We start from the raw sequence: 20,834 nt of genomic DNA, 5'->3' as shown, positions 1-20,834 counted from the left end.
TAAATTAAGAAGTTGGATGCTTTTCCTATGATATCCTATTTCACTAATACAGAATAACCTTGAGCCACAGTAGGGCAATAATTACCAAACTTAAATCAGAGACACACTCAGCCAAACAGCTGTTTTCAGTTTGTTAGGAGATCCATTTGATTTACTCTCTTGGTCAACGTTCATTAGTTTATAAGACAAAATTTCACTGGAGATTTTAACCCTGAATTTCCAATCTTGTTTGTTTCCTGCTGTAAAATTGCATGGTTTAAGTGTTATGGCCACTCAACATGTGGGGGAGCTACTGTTGTGTTTTACATAGATCCCAGTTTTCTTGACAAATGGTTTCAGATACTAAAGGGTGCAGGTAGAATTCAGCCCCAGACATATCTCCAGATGACCTTTCTGTTCTGTAGGAAAAGAGGGAAAAGTATTGTGTAAGGCACTTTGGTGGTTTGTCAGCTAACATGTTGGATCACATAATTGTGAATATTTGGCAGACAAATTGTTTGTTACACAAATTGTCATTGGTTTTGTATATTTTACAAGGTCATATCTCTGCTATCTATCTCACCCTGAAGTTTCATATTGTTTTTTACAGGGTTACTATAACAGCAACATCAGTGATAATATGGTGATTGTCACAAGCTATCTTAATGGCATTAAAGGTTACTTAAATAAGAAGGCTTAAAATGTTGGGGTTTTTTTTTCCTGCATTGGCAGAAGTTTTCTTATAGATGTTCTAGTATTGCTGGCTCTCTGGATTTCTTTTTTCTGTTACATGTGATGATCATGTTTGTAAATTTTGAAAAATCAACTGAATTTGTACATGAAAGTGAAAGGGCTGGTAAAATAAAGAAATTTTTAATGTATTTCTTACAGCATAAGTTCTGTTCTTGCAGTATGCTTTTGTTCATGGTAGTCCAAAAAACAGGCATGAAAAAAGTATCTCATATCTTTAGAAGTTGTTTTAAACTTGTCTTTGTACTAAATTATTGATTTTTTTAAACTCCACTAATAGCATTTCTTGCCCTTTCTGTTTATGATTTTCCATTTAGAAAAGATAGTCCAATACCTCATTACTCAAGTTCCTCATTGAGCGCACTCAGCAATTTTGTGTTTGTCTCTTACTGTCCTGCAAGTCAACACCTCTAAAAAAAGGGGACTACAAAAGCTGTACTTTTTGTGGTGCATGCTTAGCAGTTGTGGAACAAAAAATAATATTATAGTTTTTTCCTGGCCTTTTTCATCATCAGATCACTGTGCAATAAATAATTATATATTATTCTGTTCTTAGCAAGCAGTATTTTAATCTCACCACCTACACATCACATGAAAATATTAGTTTGGGTGCTCAAGGTTATCAAGGCAGCTGCATCGTAACTTCAGTCAATGTAGGTTAGTTGTATAGGAAACATGAATGTGTTCTGATTGTACAAACAGCCAGTTCATTTCATCTTCAGTGTCAATGAGTGTCTCTGGGTTTTCACTTGATAGAAAAAGCTCTGCCTTGTTATCCCAACAAGAGGAGAAACAGTTTAAAGCAGAGCTAAAAAGTCCAGAATGGGTAAAGGCAGGCAGGTAGCTATCTCAGTGAAGAGAGATCTACAGTGCAACTATCTTGGAGCCAGGCTTTCACCAAGCACGTGCTCACTTCCATTACACTGACTGGGTGTTGGGCTCTGGGTGATCCTGTTTCTCTTCTCATCACCATTGCATTTTTTGAGCCCTGCTTTTTCCTGTGCAGCTATTGAAAGGCTGGAAGCAAAAGGCTGAAAGGCTTGCTCTAAAAATATTATAAATGGATTTTCTGGGCTATCTTTTTTTGCTTTTGAGGAAGGTAATGATCTTTAGAGCTTGGACATTATTCTTTCTGAAGGATTAAGTTTCTCAAAAAGCATCTCTATGGAGTGCTCATTCATCTCTTTTTGTGCAGTCTTCATCCTATGTTATACTGTTGTATGTTATTGATGCTGTTGCTTATAAATTGCAAATTAATACTTAAAAGAGAAATTAAGTGTGTAGTTAAAACTTTTTAGCACCCAATATCACCATTGTGATAAACCCATGTATGTATCAAATGATAGAAACAACATGTATTGACTGAAGTTGCTCATTATATTTATGGATATCCTGACAATGCTGTCCAAGACATTTTCCTGTAAATTTGTTTTGAAGACCAGTTCATTCAAACATAAATAAAGTAAAAATTTTATATTGGTGTTCCAGCAAAAGAGGAATAAAGATAAGCTACTGTAAATGGCTATTTCCTATCTTTATTTATGCATTCAACCCTGATAAAATTGGCCTTTTCTGTAGAGTCAAAGGAAATCGGCTGTTGATCCATTGGCTCTGAAAACCCATCATCCTCCTAAATGTAAAATAGCTTTCAATAGAAAAAGTCTTGAGCTGGTTAGTGAAAAGAGCAGCTGCTCTTACCTAGAAGAGAAGAACTTTGAGTACTTTTTCCAGAGAATACTCTGGAACTTTTTTTGCACACAAACAGAACGGCGTGATATAGGGATACCTTTCTTTTTACTACTTTTTTTACAATTGTATATCAGGCAATGTTGGGAGATTTTTTTAGTGTTTTTACTTTTTTAAATTACATGATGAACTGCAGAAAATAGCTCTGATTTTTATCTAAGTCCCTAACTCTAATTCCTTACTTCTGTAAAAGGACCTTAGGTGAAAAGAGAGCGTGATCTTCTTCTGGTGCTTATTCTTAGGCTCTCCTGAAGCCCTAGACTATTTCATATCTCTCAGCTATCTTCTGCATGCCAAAAGGAAGCCTAAAATTGGTGAGTTTTTAGATCTTGTGCTCTGAAATCCCTTTCTATTCTCTCTGCCTGCAGTTTATCACTCTGCAGTTGTCTCAGCCAACATCTGAGGGTTCTTTCTTAGTTTCCCATATGGGGTCTTTCATTGTGCAAACAACCTCCAAAACAAACAAACAAGTAAATCTTGTCCTGTTTTTACTTAGTTGATACCTGTGTTTTAGAGTTTCTGTCTTTGCCTAGAGCCAGGAAGGAAAAAAGCCAGTACACTTTGGACCCCAGAGGGCTAAAGAGGAAATTTTCATGAAAATGAACTGTGTTTTTTCATGAAAAATTGTAAAACCTTTTGTCAGATATTTAAAAGACTCGCAGAAATCTCCTTTTCAGATAGATGAGAAGACACTCTGCTGATGCTAGAGAATAAAAAATTGTTCAGAGTTTCACTGATATTACCTACAGGAAGAAAGGGTTGCACATTATTTTCGTACCTTTTCAATCACAGAGTGATATTCTTGAATACTTTCATCCTTGGCAGAAAAACCTGTACATAATTGTCCAACACAGTGCACAGTCTGACTTTATGAGATGTGAGGCAGGTGCAGACTTTGACAGTTTTTCACCTTACTTAAGGTGATAGTTCAAACAAATGCTGTCTAGACCATCCTAAATAAAAACAAAACCAAAAATTCAACATGGAAAACTCAGAGAGTGAGCTTTGTTGTGGGACCATCCACAGTGGCTAGTGAGCATTCTTTTGGCTCTTAGTCCTAGGGCAGAAAAAGAGAAGACAAACATTTCTGTTGTCACAGCTGAGCCCACTGATAGGAAGTTATTTGGTTAGTGGAAATGTAATTTGTTTCTTAGTGACAACTCTGTGCTAGACCTGCTTTATGATCCTCAGGAGCTATGTAATGTTGTGTTCAAGTGATTTATTTGCTAACTTAAACATGGTTAAATTTGCCTCTGCAGCAATGATACTTAATAGCTTGTGAAAATTACGTGCTAAGATAAGGCAATATTCAAAACTTCAGAAGCTTTTGAGGGAGAATGGAAAGGGAGAATGGAAAATACCAGAGTATCCTTATTTAAACTTCTTAATGCCCATATGAAGATGGTAATTCCTTGGTACATTGTTAAAGAGTTGGAGAATATACAGGAAAATGACAAAATTAGTCCATATAATAATTTGCAAGTCCCCTGTAAATGTACTGAACTAAGATGATGACTCCATTTCAGTGAAGGAATTCTGTTCTTCTGAGTGGTAAATGCTGATAAAGTAAATGCTCAGGGGGCTCCCTGAGCTTCTACTTGATTGGTATGAATTGTCAGTCATTGATATTGTAGAATTTGGTTTATTGGCTGTTATGATTATGGGGAGAGAAAGACTTTGGATGCTTTTTTTTTATTTTCCTATTCATGCTGCTTATTCCACCTTTCCTGTCTGATATAAATTTCTCGTATAAATTTACTTGCCATCTTTGTATTTGTTTCATGCTACAAAGATGGCAAATGCAATAATAACCAAACTCTCCTGCATGTCATTTTCAGCAGAATACAAAAAAGTACACTTCACCAAAGAGACTGTGAGCCAGTCAATCCCTTTGCATTTGATAGGAGCCTCTTCCATGCAAAAAATCAGGAGCGGGCTGCAGAGAAGGCTACAACAGGAGAATAAATACAGATGTCTGATAAGGAGGGAAGAATTAAACTTCACATGAATGATGTTCTAATGATGATTGCTGATCCCTTTACTTCAGTGGGCCTCATGCCTTATGAACTAAATGATGGTATTCAGAGAAGTCTCTGGCTTAAGAGTCAATTATATCAAATCCAGAGTAATAGCACTTGGAATGAACAAAAGATACTCAAAAGGCTGTGCAAGAAATATTTAGATTCCACTGACTAGAAACCACGATAAACTTATTAGGGATCCCTATTCCCACCTGGAAAAAGTCTGCAATGAAGATGCAAAGCCATTGAATAAAATAGAATAAGTTACCGTTATAATAATTTGAAAAGCAGAAATTTTAAAAAAATGGCAACAAAATTATTTTCTAAACAGTAAGAGTTTAATTAACTAATTAAAATACAGTAATTGCCTAATTAAAATATATAGCCATATTTTGGAAAATTCTGATCCTTACTGCAGAATTACAGGCTGTTGGGAAGAAAAAAGACCCCAAACCCCCCAAAATTGTAATTTACATATTACTGGAACTTTATGTGCTTGGGTACTTTTAAATGCTTTGGAGGAAGTGTAAAATTCAATTGACCCTATTCAGAAGCAATCACCAAAACCATTTACCTGTTTATGAAAGCTTTAAAAATCTCTGAATCATTTTAAAGTAAAATGAGTGATGTTGATGTTTCTTCACTTTAAATAGTTCTGTCTACTTGAGAATGCATAATTCTCTGCTTTTTCCTCCAGCATGGTAAAAATGTGTATGAATGTTGAATGTTGTAAAGAATAAACCTGCTACAGAGAGCTGGAGCATAAGAGTGAAGCTTTCCTTATATGTAGAAATTTTGCACAATAACTAAAAGAGAAGCAAACTAATAGCTTTTTATTGACTTAGCATATATTTTAGGAGTTTTAACAGAAGAACAAAATAAGTTTTATGGTTGGTGGGAGAATTCCAGGTAATGAAACATAAAGAAGGTAAACACTTCTAGTCAGCACTTAGCTTTGTTTTTAAAATCTTGTCCCTAAGAATGGGAAATTTCTGTGAATTCATTTTTTAAGTTTGTACTACTAAACTTGGAATGCTTATATTCATTGCTGTAACTTTATCATTGTCATGAGAACTTTTATGTAGGGAATGTTTCCTAGATAACTGCCTGTCATAGAATCCAATGAAAATATGATAATATGTCAGAATTTTTACTTAGCTATAAGTGAATGTTGGGAAAACTTACAGTTACTGTTTTTTTTTTTTTTATTTTCATGTCAAATGCAGTGCAGCCATAATTGATTTTAAATAAAAGAAGATAATTTGGGAGAAGCATAATTTCTTCCTCAAATGCCCATATTATGCCATGATTTCAATAATATCTACTAGGCAAGTATTGTTATGAGTTGCTTTTAGTAAGTCAAAATTCTTTCCTTCTAGGACTCCTACTGGTGTAAGAAACACTTTTTTTTTTCTCTGTAGTACTCAACTAGAATTTACTTTTGTAGATGAGCAGTTTTCTTATATTTTCTTCAAAAATAATCTACAAATGTAATAGATTATCAACTTTAATTGAACAAAATGTCAATGGCGTTTCCATTTGATGTCTTGTACAAAGTATATGAATCATTGGTTACAAGTTGAAATGATATTTATACACATTTGTAAAAGCCTGTGTGCATATATAGCACGCAATGTGGATAGAATAGGGAATAAAGGCATCGATGACCTCAAGAAATGTCTGATTTTACAAATGTATATCTTTAAATTGGAAATCTAATTATTTGCCTTAGATTTGCACTGCTCAGGAACTTAATGCAAGACTATGTTAAATAAACTTATTATTTCCGTTTTTCATTTAACCCATGGGTTATGGTATGACCAATCTGTTTTATATCCTCAATCAACAGATGATTGTATTTGGTAATAATTTATCAAGAATAAAAATCTGTTTTTGAAACTAATCACTTCATGTTAGGTCTGCCCTTTTTCAGAACCACCATCTGATATTCATTTTGTCTGCAAGACAAACATACTGATGAAAATGCATCTACCACAGGATATAGCTAGTGGAATGAAGGAGTTCTACTCCCTGTATATATTTAGAATATTTTGTTTTCTCAACAGATGGAGCAAATTTTAGTATTAAAGGGAAAAAAATCAATTTTACATAGAATATAAACAATTTTTAAGAAGTACGTTTTGCATTTCTGATTAGTTTTCTAGCAAAACATTCCATGGAATTTGAGGGTCAATTTGGGCCATATCAGGGAGAAAAGATTTAAAAGGTTGCTTTAACTGCTTTCTGTCTTTGCCATGAGAAGGCTGTATCTGGAGCTCAAAGAGCTCTGAGCAAGTCTTTGAATCTGGCCTACTGAATTTAAATGCCAGGGTTTTCTTTTGGATGTTCTCCCCAGTCTCTAAAGTGGATATTTTGTGAACAGATTGAAAGCACAGATGAATTCATGTCCTGTGACTTCTGCCCTTCTCTGCTCAGACTTCTGGCCATTGCCTAACATGATGTATTCTTTTTTTAGGCTGTCTGCTGAGTCTTTTAATTATTTTTGGGACTTTCCTAATCAAAGCTTCCCATAACACTAAAATATAGGCTTGATCAAGACAGCATGGAAGCCCAATGCATGGTGTACATGGAATATGGAGCCCAGATTTATACTCTGTATATAGCAGTTCTGTGACATTAACTTCTGTCCACAAGGTCTGAACTGGAAATAACAAGCTCATTTTTATTTACAGTGCCAGCTAGATTTAGACTTTTTGACCCTACTGAAATTCTACTCAGATTTTTATAGTGCAAAAAACTTATTAAATTTTAAAGTAAATCTCAAAAGAGGCAATAAACTGCTACAAAGTCATGAAATTATTTTTTTATTTTTAATTTTTAAGAACTGCACGTACTGCAGCTGGAATTTTTCCAGTGTTCTTTCTTCCGCAAACTGCAAATAAATCCAAACACTTTCCCAAGGAATTTATAAGTTGCTAGGAAAATTAGGAAGTTAGGAATTTTATTATGTCAAGTTTGTGTGACAGAGTATTTTTTATAATACTTTTTAGCAGGCAGCTATGAGATCAATGGGATTTGAGATCACAACAGTGACCAGTATTTACAATTCCAAGTAATGTATTCTGGAGTCAACATTTTACCTACAGATGAACTGTTCTTATTCCACACATTCATTTTATTTTTGGGAGGTGTTTTTTTTTTTTTTACAAGCCAGGGGGCTTTTCATTCCACTATAACTCTCACCCTTCCTCCACCCTCATTTTGCTGGTGTCTTGGCCACCATGACAACAGGGATTTTATCTGACAAAAAGTTAAAAAGCTTTGGAAAACAAAGAAGCTAAAAAATGAAATACAGCTGTTTGCACACAAATATAAACCAGAAGGCCTCAAATCCTTTCTACTGATTGGCTGGATTACTTGAAATGTGGCTCATTGTTTCATAATAATCAGCAGTTATTTTTCCCTATTAAAATGTAGACTGGCAAAGTATTAGAAACAGCTTTCCCAATCCATTTCTATGAGGAACTAAGAATATAAAACATCCCTGTAACTTTTACTGCTTATATGTTAAGGGACCCACCAAAACAAAACTGCCTGGGTTCAAAATCCATTTTTTATATACATGCATATTAAAAATGTTTTTATATACTATTTTTCAGTACTGAGGAGTCTTTTACAAAGTAGCACTCGTCATTATTGGTGGTGTAGTGAGTAGACAAATGTGGCATCTGCCATTTGTGCAGTTTATTTGTACATTTGTACATCTGTTCAGTTGTAGCTCTCTTACATCTATAGGTGTGTTGATCCTTTTTTATTAACCAAGGAAATGTTGACCGGGATTCTGGAGGTGCACCCAACCTTTCAAGAAAAATGATGGGAGATTAATTTCCAGTTGGATGCCGACCAATGACAGGCAGAGATTTACAGCTCCTTCATTTATCACATCACATCACAGCAGGCTCAAATCTACTGTTGAAGTTCACGTGCCCAGTATGGTTTTAATTTTAACTGTTTAACGGTACTTCACCTATATGTACACATAATGATATAAAATGCTTAAGGTGTTGTTTTAGTGGTAATTTCAAATAATATTACTGTAGTATCAGGGTATCCAGAGAAATGGAATAAGGCTACAGTATAAAACAAAGCACAAATTCTGACCCAACATGTAGCCAGCAATGTGGGAATCTGCATCCATGTGCTCCCTAGCAAGAAGAAAGATTCTTAATTTGTAGTAATACTCAGCTACAAATACAGCAGAATTATACAAGTTATTGAAGAAAGGCAGATGATTTTGTCTTCACTGCTGAGGTCCCTTGGGTGTGAGTGTAAGCAAGGATCTCCAGCAGTTCTCATTTTTTGGATATTCTGCAAACTGGAAATCAGTGAAAGGCTGGCAGCTTGAGTTTTAGTGTCTTTATGAATATAAGTGAATTGAATTGTTTCTCTTTGATTTTGCAATATTTTTCTTTTAGAATGCATTTCAGTCTTGAAAAGTTAGTTAACATTAGCACTGAGGTGGTAACTCTGAGAAAGAAGTTATTACATCTCTTTCAAAATGTAAATACTTGAGTTCTGTGGAGAAGTCCAGCTCTTCAGCGTTTCAGGAGCTTGACAAAGCTGACTGGGCTGTGAAGCTAGGGCATTGTCTGATGTTGTTAACTTATGAGTGTGAGAGTCAGTACTCAAGGACTTGATAAATTATCTACATTCTAATGATCTACCTCTTTCTGGAAGGATTAAGTTAAAATCCTAGTAATGCTTTTAAAATGATACTTTTGTTTTAACTTGATGCAAAGAGTTTTGGATAATATGCTTTGTGTTTTGATATATTTTATCATCTAAATGTTGTTAAAGCATCATGAGCAAATAAACATTTGATTGTCTTATGCACATTTCTATTCTATACACATAGGATAATAATAAATGGATAGGTGTGCATGTGAGGTGTGCTTGAGAAAGTCCTATCTGCTATGCTGTCACTGGAATTTGACAGGGAATTTTTTTAATAGCACTGAGAAGAGTAGGATACCTAGAGACCTTTTGAAATATGTCCTCACCACCACCTTTTTAGTTTCAGTATAAGAAGATGTGTGAGGATACCTTGTGTTTCTCTATTGCTTCTTTGCTTCAGACCTGGTAAAAAAAATTGGACATTGAGAAAAGGTAAGGAGGAAAATCAAAAACTCATTTTTACTCAAAATCTGAAAGAAAATATTCTAATTTAAAAAGTGTTCTGCATGAAAGTCAGTTTTCTTGCTGTTGTGCATAGGTTCTTCAATATCCTTCAGTCGTGAAGTTTCTCAGATAAATGTTTACTTCAAAAACATCAGATTAAAAGAGAGTTCTTCTCTTTTCTAGATTTTTGTTTTGGAGTTAGTCCTCAGTATTTGAATTGTTACTAAAGAATTAACAGTTTGGTTTTGTTGAATGAGAAAAAAAAAGGTGGAAAAACAACTATTGTTTCTCCTTGCCTTCTAAGTTTCTCACAGGGAGAGCAGAGTCCTGAGAAATTTTATATGTAAAATTATTTTGCTTTAGTCAGACTTCTTTGGGAAGATTGTTCCTACAGCGGCAGAACATTTTCATTTGTAGTTATCACAAGAACCTAAAGTATATATTAAAAAAGTGTATACATGTGGTAGATTTGTATATATGTATGTATGATTCTTGCTAATGAAGTACTGATTTCAAATGCACTCAGTTTTAAAAAACAGAAAATAAAACCAAAACATCAACAATGAATGGTTTTGGTGGTTCTGTTTGCTTTAATTGTATTGCTCTTTATCCGGCTCTCTTGATGAGGTTAATATAATTTTACATTCAGTGGCCAATTCTACATTTTGAAGTTTTCACACATGGTTTGAGTTTCTAGAGGTTTCCTTAATTTTATCCATGCATAAATTCAGTGTCTAGTCTAAGCTAGTTATCTAAGCTTCCTGTATTAAAGTGCACAGTGAGCGGCATCTTGTCCAAAACTGTCCTAAGATTGATATCTAAAGTGGGGGCAAATGTTCTCCTATGAAACTTTTATCTGTTCTGATTTACTGGGAAATTGTTTCCTTGGACTAGCTGCTTGAATTTTGCCTAAGGTGGTAGATGAGATAAATGCCACTCCATGTGATAACGTAGTTTTAAGGCTTCCTCAGTGCAAGGAAACTAGGCTAGTGATTTTGTGGTGTCTTACACACTTAAGCAGTCCCATTGGCCCTGGTAAGCTTCTCATTCTTTTAAAGATAAACACAGGAATAAATCCATGCAAGATGGACCCAAACCAGTAAGTTGACTTTTGTTTACTACTGGGTAGTTTTGTAGCACTTTGCTGTGTACCCATTCAGTTCTTGATACATCATATCAGACTCTTGGGAGAAGCAAATTTAAGTGTGGTGTGTTGGTACTGCTTGGTACTGCTCTATGGGTTTCTTAAAACCACTGTACAGAATGAGGAGCTTAGTGATCCTCAATTTTAATTCTAGCCCAGATTCCAAAAGCTCAATGTTAAGAACATTTTATTACTGCTTTACAGTTTAGCCTTCTGTCAATAGTTTGGCTTGCAAATCAAACAAGCATATCTTCCTAGGGCTAAGCATGGGTACAAAGGCAGTTACCATGGTTCAGCTGATGCATGTTAACTAGTTCAACTGAGATAACTGGATTCTGTGGCTGTGCCCTTTTTATTTCTCTAGGAAAGTCATAGAGGGTCTCTGGCTCTGCCTTGCTTAGAGCCAAAAGAAATAGAGGTAGAGACTGAGACACACTAGAAATCATAATCTTGGCAATGCACTGAAATTCATTTATTTAAGCACAAGCATACTATGTCACAGTTGCTCCCAACATAATTTGAGGCAGATGCCCTCAGTCTGTCCTTCTCCAAACTGAGTTTACAGTTCCTATCACTATTTCCAGCTGTAGGAGAGGCAAAAAGTCTGAAAGCTTCAGTATTCCTCCTTTTCGTAGAAATGTAGGTGAAAACCTCACTTATCTCTGGGAAACCGTGTATTTAGCCTGTATTTGCTATGTATTAACTGCAGCTTGTGAGAAACTATACGTCCTGTTATTTTACTTTTAATATTAGATTTCTAATTCACATTGGTATGAATTCAAATCTGCCTGTCTCTGTAATGCTGCTGGGAGGGTGAGAAAATGATTACATTTCAGATAAATTGGATCAGTAGGAAATATTGCTTCCTTATCCTCTAAAAACCTCTAACTGTGTAGTACCAGAATATTCTCAAAACTTAGATCACCATTCACAGCATTGTGCAGAGAGAGTCAGGCATCTGGAATATTGTGAAGCTTGAACGGCATGGGAAGACATTTCAGTTTTTTCAGCATGAGCTTGTGCATCTGTTTTTTTTCCTTGGTCACTGCAGTAGAATAAAACAGAGGGAAAATAGAAAAGGATCATACTCATGGATAGAGCAAGAACACAGACATTTTTAACAGTGAATTGAAAACAGGCTGGACCTATTTCCTTAAATTTAGTGCTGTGTATGTCTTTTCACATAATTTTACTAGGATTCAGTCATTCCAGTGTGACTGTGAGGTCATAAGTAACAAACAAGGGTGGACATTCAGGATACTCTCAGCTCTCATTAAAATTAACTGGAATTGAGGGTTCTTAACATCTGGCATCATTGGGTCCATCCTTAGCACCTTTGTGAAAGCCCGTTATAAATAAAGCTTCTTAGTAGAATTTGATGATGTTATAAGGAGTGTCTACTATTGAGGATATGCTGTATCCTCAATAGGATACAGTGTTAGTGACTGAAAAAGGAATCAATTATTATGCTTCTTCACATCATCAAATACTTCAGATGAATGTTTACTTTCTCACATCCCTTTTTAATATGCTTTGGCAATTACTGTGTTAAGAGACAAATATTTTTGCTGAGACTAAAGGAAATATGACTTTATAGTGAACCTCAGTAATGATTCCTCATGTGAGAGAAGGTGTTATAAGACTGAGTTTTGAGCAAGTTGGAAAGTGTGATGTTGGCTGCATGTCTCAACTAAATGAATTAGCTGGCCATTGAGAAAAGGATGTGCTTTTAGCTGAAAAACAGTTGGACAGAAAAGATGACTGCTATGCCAAACTGAATGAAGAGCCACAAGAGAAAATGCTCTGTGGCATTTTCTTTTGAAGTGTCTTTCTAGATCTTTAGAAGAAGCTTGCCAGGGTTAGACTAGAAGTCCTCCGTAATTATTTGACTGCCAGAAGTTGAACTTACACATAGCTGTACAACATGCACTTAGATCAGGAACAGAGTGAGATTCAGGAATAGACAGAACAAAGTGGCCATGTGCTGTTGTTTTGTATGGCACTGTTACCACAAAATATTGCTGACTCCTGCTGACTTCGAGGCACAGCTGCTAGCAAATTGTGCCATTAGGCTCACAGTGTTCTCAATCACTGTAGCTGGAACCAGGGACTGGCAACTCTAGATTTCTACAGCATCAGATTAGGGGGTGATAGGAAGAGAACCTAACAGGAGGATGTCCGGGACACCTACCTGCTGCCCTCAATTTAAGACTGACAGTAGCTAAAAATTACAATTTTACAAGTATAACAAGAACACAGAGTTGAGAGTTAAGCAACTGGAACAGCCAATGGAAAAAATTAAGTGTGTCTGAAGGGAAAGTTGGTACATTGGAACAATGGGGGGATTCTTGATCCACTTTTCAGTTGAGATGCATGTTCTAAAGTTGCAGAATGAGTGCTTCATCCAGTTGGGGTCCAAATTGAGGATGTGTCCTCTGAGAGTGGGATACAGCAGACCTCTTTGTTGTGTAATTGCTATTGACAAGCACAAAAAGTCAGTGTGGTTTGAATTCCCTCCAGCCTGAAGAGGTTAAACCCCCCTTCCTTCCAGGATGCTAGATGACTCCCCTGCTGCTGTGTCCCAGAGAATAATTGTACCAGTGGAGATTCATCATCCTTCACCTGTGCTGCCTGGAGTGGGATGTGATGTTGCCAGGAATTCAAGAAGGCAAACATACATGAGCAAGCTGGAGTTGTGAAACTAATAGAAGGGGGAGAGCCAAGTAATTTCTCTATTTAATGATGATTAAATGGAAAATTCCAAAGGGAGACAAAGTAAAAAAAAAAAAAAAAAAAAAAGAAAAGAAAAAAAGAAATACCATCAGAAATATAAATTTCCAGATGCTACAGTCTCAAAAGTAATTCAATAGCAGGTACAACACTGTATATCCTCTTTGAAATTACAAAAGGAAAACTACACCGACTGAATTTTTATTAGTGAGAACATGGGAAACAGTTCCACATGAATAAGGCAGCTAGACTTTGACTGTTTCCAGCTTCATCTTAATGTTTAGGCTGTGGTGCTTGCTGCAAAATGGATTAGAACTGTTTTTAAACACAAATTCTCACTTGTGGAAAATCAGCTACTGGCAGCAGTGTCTTGCTCTATGGTGGAGTCCAAAGGCGATTGTCCCAATGGCTTCTAACTTGCTCTGGGCTCTGTAACGTGATTACTTTGCTGTGGGGCTGGCTAGACTGCTCATCCTCTGGGAGCAGTTTAACCTCTAATTTGGAGGAATTTGCACTGTTACATATCTGTGTACAAAGGTAGTATCATGTGGTTTTTGCTCTGGATGTGCGTTGTCTATTTCCACATACACTTTAAATTGAGCCTGTGTTATGTGAAATCAACATACTCTCTTCAAAGACCACCTACCATCAGGATCCTGACATCATGTTTTTCTTGAGAATCAGTGAGGTAAATGGTAAAGATCATGCTTTCCAGCCTTCACTATTCTTATATCAGTTTGCTAATAAGACAGAGCTGTAATAGTTGAAACACTGATCTTTTTAATATAAAAAGTTCATGTTTTACATATGTTTTATCCATTCTTTTATTTTATGTATACATTTGGGACTTTCGTCATGTTCTCAGTCCTCATTGGCCTTATTGACTTTGCAATGATTTAAAGATTTTAAGGATTTTAATTCTCCTAGTCCTTTCCCTTTCCGCTCTTAACGTTTCTATGTTTCAATTTTATTGGTCTCAGGAAAATTAATCAGTAGTAGCTATTTTTAATAAATCTTTCATTTATTTCCATTGCATCTATCTCAGCAGTATGAAGAACATTTTTTGGTTAAATGCTATAGTTTATGCTTTGTTTTCCTACTGCTCTTGGTATTAACTGTCAAAATTCTCTGTGTACTAACTTATGTCATAAAAACAGAAATATTAGTCAAATATTTTATTAATTATTTAGCATTTATGTCATTTTAATCCTAAAAAAATTCAGAGCTGTAATTTCCATTTATTTGCATTTTCTTTCTCTATTTGTGTTGCTTGTATCTTCCTTAACTTGTTTTAAAACCTAGTCCTCACAATTTTGAAGTCCTCTATAATTTTCAAAGCTTTATCTTTGTAAAAGGAGTGAGTTTTGTTCTGCATATCCAAGTAATCGCTACAATTGAATTAAACTTTTTAAATTAAAAATTTATCCTCATTCAAATGTATCATTTTAACTGTTTAATGAGATGGAATGGATTTCCATCTCAGCAGTATCTGGCTAACAGTCATGGCAGATCTCAATTTATAAGAGCAAGGAAATCTAAAGAGAGGTGTGATCAAAAAATTCAATGTTCTACTTGGTGTACATATTCATAGGAAATTTTGAGATGCTTACTTTGTTTACTGTACATATCATGTGGAGCTTTTTGTCTTGCAGACTCAGTTTGTTGTTAACAGTATTGCTATTACAATTTATCACTTATGACTGTATTATTCTAGTAATAAGGAGGTGATCTGGTCCAGTTTAAAGCAGGTCAAAGTCGGATAACACTGCTCAGGCCATATCCAATTGAGCTGCCATATCTCTAAAGTCCAAGTTTCCACAGCTCTTCTGGGCATCCTATTCCAGTGTTTGACAACCCTAGCAGTGAAAAAAAAAATATTCATAGCATTGTGGCAGCTGTATTGGATTAAATACAAGAGTCAAGAATATCAGGGTTAGTTTATAGCTCAAAAACCTAGAACATGTTTTATATCATCCAAATAGATTATTAACAGAATAGCTTATTAACAGAATGAACCATTCTTCCATACCAGAACGCTTGGCTGACAACTCTGCTGGAACATGTACCTTCTTTACAGTTAATATTTGAATTCAGCAGCACTCTTTTTGTCATTGTGTTACATCTATGAGTGTTTACAGGACTTGATATTACTGTGTAGACATGAGATAGTGAACACCACTGTAAAAACTTCTTCTGGATAACTTCTAATATAGGGACCACAGTTTATTAAAGCTGAAGTGTACCTGCTCTGCAGACTTATTTATTTATACAGGGAGCTACAGTAGTGCCGGAGTCTTCTATGAGATTACACATTTTTGTGCATCATTATCCTAAATCCTCTAGGAAGTTTTCTGTATCTTACCAAGTTCTGTGCCATCCACATTATTATTGGTGGAACAAGAAGTTTTTTATCAGTGAAAGCCCTAATAAAGATACAGATATTAAGAATGTCTTTCTATTGTAGTATAAAGAACCACATGGAACATATTTTTCCTGTAATTACAGCAGTTTTGCCCTGAAAGTTATATTGTAATATCATAGGGTTGAAGGGTTTTAAGTTAGAATTAAAATCTCTGTGCAGCTTGATTTTCTTTGTGCTCATTCTTAAGGATATAGCAATCATTGCATTGGGATGTCGGGAATTCCGACTCTTTCAATGCTTTTTAAAATTGGAACTGCTCATCATTGCTGTAGTTATTAGAATAAATCCTCTTTCAGTCAATACCATTGTAATGTTAAAATCCATCAGGAAAAGGGCTGGATTTTGGTGTATCATTCTAAAGGTGGAAGTTCAAAATTCAGTTTAATTGGCTTTGTTCATCTTGTTCGGATGTAGGTGGCTCATGGTTTAATTTAGGGAAATATTTTTGTAGAGATGTAAGAGAAAATGAAAAGGAGAAGGATTTCACTGTCATGTTTGGTGGTTTAGGGCTGTTTTCCTTGGTTTTTTCTTTTCATTATTTTTCCTTTCAGTGGCAACAGTTGGAAGCTGCTCAACAGTTTGGAATGTTAGAGTAACTCTTAGGGAGCTGGATTAGTGGGCAGGTGATGCAGTCATGAGTATTACATATCTCTCCAATTTTTCACATGGATATTACCTTCATATATATGGGGTGCGAGTGTGTGCTCTGTACGTATACCTTCCAGAAACTCCAGGCAGCTGCATTTTTGTTGATAATGTACATGAAACAACATCACAGTGAGGTGGTGGGAAAACAGTGCATTTCATGAATTTATGAAATATTGTGTAAGTATCCATTTACATTCTAGCTATGACAACATAAACCTGAAATTTCTTTTCTTTTCTGTAAAATTATCCTTTCTCCTAAGAATTAACATCTTCACTTTAAAAACTACGCAACAGGAGATGTTTAAAACTTGATGACAAAAAAATATTATAGCCTGCAAGTTAATAAAGGGCAGCCACGTGATGAACACAATTTAGTTCTACTTTTGTCACAGATGTCTGGGGTCTAGAAATTAAAGATGTTTCCTATACACCAGTGCAGGCTGTCACTGCTAAGTGTTTCCAGACTCACTGTGTGTGTGTGCTTTAAAACCATGTACATGTAGCATGTCTCATGCAGAGGGGACAATGCAATTGTAATTCTAGAATGATGTTCTGCAACATTAATTCTTAACAATAACCCTGATTGATAAGTAATTTTGTCTTCATGAAATAGTTTGTACTTTTTGCTTCTTCCTATTTAAAATGGTTAAATACTCTCATGAATTTCCATCTTTATTGATAAAGGGATTTGCAAGAAGCAACAAGTTGTCTTTGATAGGTACAATCCATCTGTGGCCTGAGAAGGAGGAAAAGGTGAATGGGCTTGAACTGGCTTATGTTCTGCAGCCCAAGACAGAATCCCTGCAGGTAGGCTGAGGTTTCCCTGCCACAGAGAACACTGCTGTTCTCTTACACATGAATACAGTGTCTCCCCAGTACTGATGTGAAGATGAGATTATGAGTGGGTCTTGTGCCCTTCAACTGTTCAGGGCACTGTTCAGGGAACTGTTCAGGGGAAGCAGGAAGTGTTTAGCTGGTATGTCCTGTCTTTTTATTCTTTCACTGGTAAGTGTTATAAAATTACTTAGCCTTTTGTTTATAGATCACATGAAATCAAAGGGAATTTTTCAGTCATCCTTGTCATGTGTTGCAGAAGAGCTTATGGGAAGAGTCAAAGCTATGGTATTTCTGTAACACAGGTCAGAAGTTTTCTGTGCCTATGCTTCTGCTGCAATCTGTCTCACATAATAGAAGTTTCTGTATGAAAACCAACCAGTGTGAAGGAGTACTGTGTTTTATAGCTAAAATCATGTTGAAAGAACCACTCTGAGAAGGCTCAATTAGAAAACAACTTTGGACCTGGGAAGAACTTTATAGGCTTCAAATGTACCTTTAAGCGTTCATGATCCAAACTAGGCAATTTGAGTGCCTCTGAAAAAGGGTCATAGATTTTGAGTTCTTAAAGTGGGGTAGGAAAAAAGATCTAGGTTTCAATGGATGGTTGCTCAGCACCGTTTTGAAAATGTAGCTATTACTGTATGGTGTGTTAGGTTATGAGCCTAGAAAATGTGGAGTCCAAAATCACAAGTCAGTTTCAAAAAGATAATCCCTAAAATGAATTCAAGTCATTAAGTATTGCATGGTCTAAAATTTTGTGAAGACATTTTAATACAATTCTGTTCATGCCTTTAAGAGGAAAAAAGTCTTAACACATTCTAAAAAAAGCATCATGCATTAAAATATTTGATAATTTAAAAAATAATTTATCAATAAGAAGTATTTTTCAGAGAATTAACAAAATTATAGCGGTCTACATATAGAGCAAGAACTTGGTAGCCAACCAAGAATGGCATGGTGTACATTTACATGTAGTGTAATTTCTGTACTTTAGTAAAAAAATCTCATTGATGGTTGGCTGCTATAGTTCTTTATGGTAATAAGTTCATTGCATATCTCATATGCATATATTTGAAGAATATAAACCACCTGCATCATTGATACTTTTGATTTCAAGGATCTTTTTAAAGAAAACATCTAAATATAGAAGATGTAGTTTTTTTGGAGGCCTTGTAAAATCCGTTTTCTCCTGAGTTTTGTCATAAATGTGGCGTGTTTTAGAAGACTAAAAATTCCCTTGGATCATTTCTTCTTTACAAACTTATTTATGCAAAGCCCGTTGGTATGAAATGAGTTTGTAACTTAATTCTGAAATTACCATCTACCTACTGTGGAATTGGTAGGAGGCATAGAAGTGGTTTTGTGACCTGCTGTAGTATAAAATTGTAGCAAACAGACTTAGGGGCAGTACAAAAGTACTGTAAAAATATTTGATTGCTTCTTAAACCCAAATAGGGACATATAAAAACAATAATAAACATGTATGCAGCCCTCTAATATGCTTGGTTGTACAATTTTTGACTGGAAAAGCATAAGTGAGTAATTAGATAATTGCTGCCTTGATTGAGCTTAATAGGAAACATTTCAATGAGGCTAAAACTACACAGAGAGGAAGTAGGCTTTTATAAAGGGAAACATTCCTTGTCATGCAACTGTCAGCTTTTGCCCACACGAAGAGATGGAATTAAGTGGATCTATGCAAAGGAAACAAAAAGAGGGAAAGAAAAAGGGGGGATAAAAAAAGAAAAGACTGGCATAATTATACTTGTCCGTAAACAGTGTCTTCTGATACAATTTCTTGATGATTCCAGTTTTGATAACATGTCTTTTATAAACATCTTGGCTGCAGCAATTTATGGCATTAAATCCATAGGAGAGGTTAAGTTTCTGGTTTAGAAAAAGAAACAAATACAAAAAAACTTTTCTCATTCTGCATGATTTAATATTTTTTCAGATTATCTTCACCTGCCAACAGCGTAAAAAGTTGTATGATATCTATTTTTTTCCGTCTCTTAAGGAGGAGTGCCCATGAACTATTCAGGAATTTCTCTGCAGAACTCCTTGTGTGTCAGGAGCCAATTTCCTTTTGATCATGAGTGGGTGAATACCTGAGCTGGGACTGCAAGACAGCTGAGGCCAGGTCTGTTATGGACACTTCCATAGACTCCAGCCATTCCTGCTGTCATGGGTGGCAGTGTAGCTCGTGGGCATTTTGTCCATGCTAATGCCATCCTGGTGTTCATCCCAACAATTAGGAAAAGATGTTTTTTCCATGACTGGCTGGTATGTTAAAATAAAACTGAACAGATGCTCTGTTGTATAATATTACCTTCCCCCGGCCCGAGGCTGCGCGGCTGCTGCTGATGAAATCACCCGCAGCAATTACATAGCTTGTAAGTCCATTACTGCTCCTATGGGCCCAGAAATGCAGCTAGGGCCGGAGAGGAGTGGGAGGACTGAGAGACAAGAGGTGAGCAGTTTGCAGGAGGGTGAGAAGCGTGTTCATGGAACACAAGTACTGCTTTTTCCTTGCGGAAAAGGCTTTTCCTTGTTTTGCCACTTGGGACATGCAGCTGCTCAACAGCCATTTACCACCTAAGAAGGAACATCTATTTCCATCCAGCTAGCCTGCACTTTGTTCATAAATCCACTATAATCCACTGAGTCTCTACAGGACATTACTATAGTTTCAGTAGTTTATATTTAACTGTTATGAATGCTGTCTATGGTAAGGACTGTGCTAGTTTTAATGCTCTGATCAGTGACTTGGAGAAGGGCACATGTCTGTTGCAAACAAAGTTGCTGTTCAGGTTGAATTGTCAGTCAGGAAAGTGTGGTTTTGTTTTGGGAGCTGTGGATAGGACTGGGAGAGGTTAAATTATCTGCTAAATGTTGCACCAGTGTCCTAATGTAGCATTAGCAGATGTTGAGATACTGTTGATTTGTCTTTTGAAAGCAAAGCCTAATAGTGCCACCAAATATTTGTATTTATTAAAGATACCACAGGAGTCTATGGCTGTGTAGGCCATTCCCCATTGATGTATTTTCTGATAAAGGTTGGAGCATTTCAATGTCTAATTAAGGAGTTTCACCTGTCTTAGGAAAGACTAGACTTCATCAGTCAGTGTGCTACAACTTAGTGTTTAACTTTGGGTATGCCAATATGAAGTATTGATATGTCTTTAGTAGGAAGAGATGGCAGTTTTCAAAACAGAAAACTTTTGCATATATCTAAAGAAGTAAATGATGATTTCCAGTAGGTTTACTTGTCTTTGGACACTGGGATAGGGAGAATGGGATGCTGAGCTCCATTAGGAATGGACTGTTGATTTCAGAGGTTCATTATATGCCAAAAATGAGAATGAAGCTCAACAATGGAGATAAGATGGTGATAGTTTCCATTTACATGCACTAAAGC

General features: G+C 35.8%; 1 protein-coding gene across 2 annotated transcripts in view; it reads left to right on the top strand.

Annotated features, from left to right (window-relative positions):
* Positions 1-20,834, top strand: part of SLC25A21 (solute carrier family 25 member 21) — a 234,730-nt gene that overhangs the window by 55,692 nt on the left and 158,204 nt on the right. The window contains exon 2 of one of the 2 annotated variants that reach the window (XM_050975884.1): positions 9,532-9,623. The exons of the other annotated variant lie outside the window; for it this stretch is intronic. The gene's annotated coding sequence lies outside the window, so the exon portion shown is untranslated. The remainder of the gene's footprint in view (positions 1-9,531; positions 9,624-20,834) is intronic. 2 annotated transcript variants of the gene reach the window in all.

The sequence above is a fragment of the Serinus canaria genome, chromosome 5, assembly GCF_022539315.1.
Source record: "Serinus canaria isolate serCan28SL12 chromosome 5, serCan2020, whole genome shotgun sequence".
NCBI lineage: Eukaryota > Metazoa > Chordata > Aves > Passeriformes > Fringillidae > Serinus > Serinus canaria.
Note: the sequence above shows the minus strand (reverse complement) of the source record. Positions and strands in the feature narration are given on the sequence as shown.